Genomic DNA, 8,477 nt, shown 5'->3' on the forward strand with positions numbered 1-8,477 from the left:
AAACTCTGTATTTACATACTACTATAACTGCTTTCATTTTAAAAAGCCCTGAACATCCATATCACATACTGAAATTTAAAGTGGTGCAACGATGGAGTTTTACAAGAATAGTCCAACTACACACAAAAAGGCATACAAATAACATTTTTGTTTCACAAATCTAGTTAATGTTTTGAGACATCTCATGCATGGAATTGAGTCCCTATTTAACCATCTGGTGCACTATCTCATTCTGCCTATTTGACATATTAAACACAGTAAACATAGTTTGATAGCCAACATGTGGTCTGCACATACCACAGACTAGGATGACAAGGGACTCCACAGTGTCAACCTTAATTTCTTCCTACTGGCAACACACATGCTGGAACCCAGAGCAGTCTCAGATTTATCTTATTCCTGATGTTTCTTGTCTTCGGAAAGTAGGTCTTCATATATTACTAAAAAGAACAAATGCAGTCTAGAAACTTGGTAAAGAATGGGGAGAGAATTAGAACAAAAGAGAGACTATGCATGCAAAACTGAATTATGCATATTTTCTCCGCACTCATAAAAACCTACATGTCTGCTTCTGCTTCATTTGTTGAGCTAGTACTCAGATAAGAGTGGAATAAATACAAGGGTATGTGCATGTTTCCAGCTCTAAGTAATGAGATCACTGGACCAGAAGTCTTACCAACACTCTAGAATAAAAATTACCACCGCATCGGAGGAGGTGTTTATATTTACTGGTTTTCTGAAATTAAAAAAGAAATCATGACGTTTAACTGCTTTATGAAGCAGCTCTTAGCAGAGATCTGTGAAGCTGGTGATTGGATCCTGATTAGGGGACATGTCTGTCTATGAAGAGAGAGTGAGAAATCATGATACGGTCTTGGAATGGAGGAAAAGTGATAGAGGTGAAGAGGAATCAAATGTAGTGCTTTGTTTGAAATTTCACAGAGTTTGGATATCTGGTATGTCTGTAATTACACACAGGAAATGACACATATCTATGTATAAAGTCTTCCATTCCTGAGCAACATGATTGTACATGTCCCTCCAGGCCTCATGGAATAGCATATAAATGCCATAAATAGTGTAAATAAATAATATTTCATGAATGCAATACCTAGTATAAATGCAATAGCATAAATTCATTTCAGAGTGCCTTGAAGAGCTTTCTTTTTCGTTTCCCCCTCTGTTTCCTACATAGGTAGGAACTATCAGATGGGATTGTCCTTGTGTGATGTGTCTGATATGTCCTGATGAGATCCTGGTCTCACTCCAGAAGGCCCAGCCAGACGTGGAAATGAAGAAAACAGCCCTCTAGCAGTGGCTAGCCAGAACACACAGTTATATTTCCCACATCAGGGCCAGCACCACTCACGTTAGCCACAGCACAAGCCGTCTGAGATGTTAGTACTTTAGTTCCACTGCAAGGATTTCAAGTTAGAAGTGAAAAATAGATTGTCTGGAGTAAAATGATCAATGATGACTTTTGAGTTTGAAATACGTAATAAAGCCTCTGTTTCTTGTTAGTTAACATAAAGGTATGCTTGCTTAAATTAAAACAAAATTTGCAGTGAGAAATATAGCTAGGCTGATATCTACCAGATAACAGTATTTTTCCGCTTGCCATTTTGAAGTCTGTATAGTTCTTTCGATATTTTGACTCCATTACATGGATGACTCAGTCAGCAGGGCAGAAAAGGAATGTTTCCAGACAGTGGACAGCAAGGCTTAAATTCAATGCATTTTGAAAAGAGCGCATCTGAATTATAACTTCTTAAGAATATTGTGTGTGCATTGAGAAATAACATAGAAATAATTTGGCCTCGTTGACAGCATACGATGTTTTAAAGCTGGAAATATTGATTAAATCCATCTTTACTGATTCTTTTTTCACTCTGTGATTCTGCCTATATTTGACATGCTCCAGAAGTTTTAAATTCAATTGCAATGAGAATTCTTTTCGGATTAGGATTGCTTCTCTTAAGAATGTGTCCTTATATCAATTCTGACATTTTTTTTTACCCTCAAACTGCTGTGTTCATGGGAAGAACAGTAATTAGGGTAGACAATATATATATCCATATAATTCAAAATGTCATCTGCAATTCAATTAAATGTACTTTTGACTGTTTTTTGTAGATTACATTAAAAATAGTCATAAGGTGAACCTCAGAGTCAGAAGCACTGGAGCCAAGGAACTTGCATTGAAGAAAGCCAGAGATATAGAATTCTTGCCCAGCTCAGATTTTTCTCTTTGATTCCTTAATCTGAAAGGGTGGGTACCTTGGAGCTGAAGAGTTAGCATCACATGCGTCAACATTCAGCTTGTTACACGTGTCTTCAGCCTGATCATCTGTGACCCACCTTCACTATCTCACGATTTCTATAAAATAATAGAAGTTTTATACGAGTGAAAGGCTTTGTTGGTTTCAGTAGAGCTGTCTTGACTTAAACTAGCTAAAGATCTTGGTCTTTAAGCTCAACAGTGTCTCTTGGAAGGGAACAGTTAGATGCTAATACTTTGGTGAGTTATTCCTTTAAAGAATTCTGTAGTATTGCAGTTTTATTTCCCATAGATACCAGATGAAACTGGGAAGTAGCACCATGTTGTGGTTAATTAATAATATACACAGTCCTTTCCTTTCACAAGTAGCTCGTGTATCTGGAGAATTTGCTAAGACTAGAAATTACTATGCCAAATCCCTGTTGTATGTTTTTCCTTTCCTTGCGCAGTTTTGTAATAGCGACTGGCAGTGCACGTTACAAATAGACCTGGAAACAGAAAATGCAGCGGAGACATTTTGTTTCCTTTACAATTGTTTTGTATCATGTAATAAAAAAGAAGAGCTATATAGAGTATAGCTCTATTGACCCCTAATGGAAATCTAAGATAAATGCGCTGAAGTACCTCTAGAACTGCTTCTTTCTCAACACTGACTATAGAGGGGAAATGGGATCACTAGGTCTGATGGAGACAACTAGCCTTTACACAGACAAGGTAAAGCAAAATTAATTTTGTCCTCACTGTGCACTGTGATGGACAAGGACATCATACAGATTTTTAGTAAACTTCCTTCCCTATGTTGTCTGTCACTGCTGGAATTGTCTTCACAGGGTAGATTAAAATACTCAGAATGAAAACTGGCACTTTGCTGAAGCTCACAATCAGAGCATCATCTATGGTGACATTAGTAGATCAGGTGTGTGGTTTATACTAGTTTTTCCAAAATTTCAGTGAATTCCTTATTATTGCTACTATATTGTCTTCACTGCTTAAGAATTTGATCACTTTTATTTCAGAAGGTCTGTCTGGCAGTTAGTTGGACCATTTAATCAATTTGTTAGAAAAATTTGATTTCCCTCTGATAAGTAGCAGCATTGCATTTACTGCACCCTTTATCTGCCTTTTCTTGAAATTCCTGTTTATGAAGAGCATATTTTCCCACTTTTTTTTTTAGCTTAGCTGAGAACCCAGGCCTTAATAGCACAAGCAAACTCCTGTACACACTTGTACACACTTGAGAAGAGTCTAGAGGAAGACATCCTTAAAACTATATTTAGTAGCAGAGGAAGTGTTTTTAAAAGCTCGTTTATCAGGAAAATATTGTGTCAATAATGTTAGTAAAGTCATTAAAAACCTGGATTATCTAGCTGATATTGCACCTGCCATCTGCTTCAGTCATGCCAGGCAAAGAACATGATATATGTGACAAGTATCTCACTTATCAAATAATTCTGTTACACTGTTAATGGCGTTCTTAGGCTTCAGCCCCTGACAAGTACAGAGGAGAACAGAAGAAAAGCCATATTAGTTTCCTGCATCAGAATCCCAGGTAACCTCATTAGGCTGGTCACAGTTCCCATCTGCTCACTCCTGGGTAAACACAGCTCTAGTATTCATTTTCCAGGGAAGAGATCTGTGAAGGTGATTCCAGCATTCCCTTCCTGTGCAAACCTTACTGCTCCGGTAAGGTCTGTGCCCACCAGCTTCTTCATGAGAATGTGGTAGTGCAGGAAACAAGCTCTGCCAAATAATACCTTGCGAAGCTCATTGAGCTCAACCCCAGCTAAGTAATATTTGAAGTGGATGTCTGTCAACAGCATGCTTGGTTGGAGGTGCCAAGATCATCTGACCTTCTCTTTGTGTCCTGGGTTTTTCCAGTGAAGGCAAAAGACCACTAATCCACGTGTTGCCAGTGAACAGCAAAAACAAGCTGCTCCTTAGTAATCCCATGGAAACGGGTGGAGGCATAATTTATTTGATCCCCTCCCATCCTACTGCCAGTGGAAACCTGCTCTCTGCCATCATGATGCATTGCCAACATTTTGATTTGGTCGTCTGCTCCTTTGCTATGAGTTCTCCCAGTTTGCTTTGAGTGCTCAAGCAGTAATTCTCAGCTATAAGAAGGAGCACCCGTGGACAGTCTCCTGCTGATGTTCATTGTGAAAACAAAAGTGTGTATCAGTGTCTATGAGGAAGGCTGTCTACTTGTTCATATTCCAGAAATTCTGAAGTGGATAATTTAAACAAAAATGTTTAAGTTGCTGTAGTGCCAGGCACAGCCTCATTCTGGAGAGTCTTCCTTCGTAAGAAGTGACAACCCTCTTTAGATGCTAGTGACTAAGAAATAGCATAGCAGTAACGTGGTCCCAGAAAGTGCGCTCTCATCTGTGTCTCTAGCACTCCTCTGCTTTTGGCCGTTTTGCCAGAAAAGGAGAAGAAAACTCATGTACTGCTCAGGTCCCCATCCTTTCTGCTTGCTTCAGTATTAGTTTTCACTACAGGACATTAGGTGAGATTGAAAACAAAATGCAGAACAAGGACATTTGAAAAGTATTAAAAATAAAGTGCTCTCCAACCTATTTTGTGGGAGGCTGGTGTGGTTAGATTTTTTTCCCCAGCACTAATCAGCCTCTTTCTGGAATTTCATTACAGACCCTGCTTCCAAATTAGTAAAGGCTGAAGCGAGGGAGTGGGTAGGAGGCTCCTCTCTTGACTCCTCCAGCTGTGCTCCCTACCCTAAAATACAGGGTCTTCTCCCATCCCAGTGAGTCCATAGGAGCCTCCAACATGGTGGGATGCTCAAAGAACAGAGTCACTGCACCCAAGGAGGTGGGGACATTGAGGGGGTCACAGCTGGCTCTCCTGGCTGGGGGGCACACTCTCTTCTATTTTAATCTCCACTTGTTTCTTAACACATAATGCATTTGGGCCTTGTCTTTTTTCAGCCTGTTCTTCTAAGGAAGGAAGACTTACATGCTCATGCCTCTTACTTGAATGTGTACCTGCAATAAATGTTGAAGCCATAGAGTTATTGTCATGTAATTTGACAAAGGGCTAGAAGCCTTGAAGATACTCTGTCTGATTCATGAAAATGTGGAGAGGAATGGAATGGAACGGAACAGAACAGAACAGAATAGAATATTTCAGTTGGCAGGGACCTACTACGATCATCTAGTCCAACTGCCTGACCAATTCAGAGCTGACCAAGTTAAAGCATGTTATTAAGGGCATTGTCCAAATGCTTTTTAAACACTGATGGGCTTGGGACTTTGACCACCTCTCTAGGAAGCCTATTCCAGTGTTTGACTACCTTCTTGGTAAAGAAACGTTTCCTAATGTCCAGTCTAAACCTCCCCTGGCACAGCTTTGAACCATTCCTATGCATCCCGTGACTGGATACCAGGGAGAAGAGCTCAGCATTTCCCTCTGCACTTCCCCTCCTCAGGAAGCTGTAGAGAGCAATGAGATTGTCCCCCAGCCTCCTTTCCTCCAAACTGGACAAAGCCCAAAGTCCTTAGCCGCTCCTCATAGCACATTCCTACCAGTCCTTTCACCAGATTTGTTGCCCCCCTCTGGATACATTGAAGGACCTTCACATCCCTCTTAATTGTGGGCCCAGACGTGCACATAATATTCAAGGTGAGGCCACACCAACAGTGAACACAGCAGGATAATCACCTCTTTTGACTGTCTGGTTATGTTGTGTTCGATGCACCCCAGGATGCGGTCTGCCCTTGTGGTTGCCAGGGCCCACTGCTGACTCATATGGAGCCTGCCCACCAGCACCCCCAGACCCCTTTCTGCAGGGCTGCTCTCCAGCCACTCCTCTCCCAATTTATACTTGTGCCCAGTTATGCTGTTACTCCGGGATAGCGTACAGAGCTTAATCTTTGGTCCATGCCATGGAGTGAGTGCCCTAGGGTCTGCAGACATATGGATCATGATTTACATATCACAATCAGTGCAGGCTTTCCTTTGCACGAAAGCTACAGAAAGTTGCGAGCCTGGGGCAGTCTCTGGTCTCCTCTAGATGTGATGTTGGGATGCGGGCAGGGAATATAGCTAGACCTGGAAAACCTGCTTTTTGGAAGTAGATTGTTGTCTATCTTTCCCCTACTAAAGGAAATGGTTTCCCTCACTTGGAAATGATGAAGATTGAGGGAGTAGGTCAGGAAATAAGGCTTCATTAACTCTGTTGCTAACAGAACTACTTTTCTCCTGCCCCTACTTGCCAGTCTTAAAGACTATTTTCAGATGTAATATATTTAATCTCTCCCTTTAGGACTACCAAGAGGCCTTTGAGCTACAGACCTCTGAGCCTGCTTCTGCAGTTACCATTTAACTTGTCGTGTTTAGCAGTTTGCTGCTTTTGCACAGACTCCAAAAAATTCACAAATTTTCCACTTGGGGACTAGTCTTACCCATTTATAAACACAGATAGTAGTGACAGGGTGTAGGTTTGGTAAAAGATTTGCATTATCTGGATTCATAAGTGGTTCCATAAGAAATAGGCTGAGCAACATTCACTCTGATGCATAAGAATGACACTAGCTAACAGAGTTAATTGCTGTCAGTTATTGAAAGTCTTTGTGAAGCCAGCTTTATTAGCTGTATTTCTTTGACAGTGTATACTGAGTGTGTTCCTCCCTTCTCACTAATCTGTAGCTTACCAAAACTCAAGTAGTCTAAACAGGGATCATAAATTATGTCGAAGTTAAAGCAGATGACCAACTGTAACGAGTTGAATGAATGAAGCCATGGAAGCTCCAGAAGCTCCAGATCAATAGTATGGATCACCAAAATTATTCAGTAACCAGTCTACCTTCCAGAGTGCTAAGGGGTATGCAGTACATCCATTTCAGTTATTAGCTAGCAGCTGATTCACCAGCCATGTTGTTCTCCTTCAGAGAACAACAACTTCCAGGAAGGCAGAAAAGCAAATGCCTGAGGCAGTCACTGCTTCAGCCATCTCAGTCTAATCAATTCCTATGTTTGTCAGCAGCCTCACATCCTCACACAACCCCACTGCAGTGCCTTGTCTTGATAGCTTCTGCTCTGTTATGGATGTACTGAAAAGAGGGAAAAATACAGTCTTCCTTGGTCTTTACAATACAGAAGAGGCACAAGAGAGTTATATTTCCAATTGCTATTTACTTTCATAGAAAACTTTTTCTGTACACATTGTCAATATGAGGATGTATGAACCACAGACCTAACACCTAGTCACTACGCTGTCTCTCTTAAACTTTAAATGTTTCTCTGATCACCTAGCACTGACAGCATTCATTTTGAGTACCCATAAGAAACAATGTCTTCCTATAGTTAAGAGTATATGAACACAACATTTGTATAATGCACTAATGCTGTGAAATCTCCCTTGACAGTCTTGTTACTCATCAGAGGTTTGTCGGTGCTAAGGTAGGGATGTATAGGAGAATTAAGCCAAAGCGGGGTGTTATTTGTAGTACAATCCCAAATCCAAGCAAAGCTCCACTGAAGTTCTTGAGACTTTTGTCAAAGCAAGACCTTTGTCAAAGCAAGACCAGGTAGCTCAGGGCCTAGTGGCAATTTTTGCCTTTTTTTTTTTTTAATTCACCACATACCTATCATCAAAAATAATTTTCCTCGGTTCATATGCAAAGATCCAGCTATGTATATTTGCAGCAACAGTTTGCAGCTACAGCAACTGCATGTTGACAAGTGGGTACATTCATGCAGGAATATTACCTTGCACGCCTTGCAATGATTCTGAGTGGAGAGAATATATTTTCTCAACCAGGAAGAAATAACGTATGGCTTCAAATACATAGATGAGTGGGCATGCAAACAGATGTATCCTATCACCTTTCCTACATTGAAGTCTCAGAAAAATTCCTGACTTCCTGCAGGAGACCGCAATAACCAAAACCAGAAGTAGAACACCCATTTTTGCCATTATACCTCAAAACCCTCTGCATTATCAGTTTTTCCACCTATACTGATGATATTAACTATTCTGAGCTTACCTTTGCTGTGGCTGTGCTGCTTGTGGCAAGTTTTTTTGACCTCTAAAAACATATGTCAGTATAGACAACAGAAGCATGCTAACCTTCCAGTAAACCAGTGCATTTTTTTTTCGTTTTTGTGATCCTTTATTGTGAAATGATACATCCAGGTGCAGATGAAGCCTCTGTGCCACGTAGCTGCATGGTTCAGCCTG

Source organism: Rissa tridactyla, chromosome 3 (genome assembly GCF_028500815.1).
Source record: "Rissa tridactyla isolate bRisTri1 chromosome 3, bRisTri1.patW.cur.20221130, whole genome shotgun sequence".
Taxonomy (NCBI): domain Eukaryota; kingdom Metazoa; phylum Chordata; class Aves; order Charadriiformes; family Laridae; genus Rissa; species Rissa tridactyla.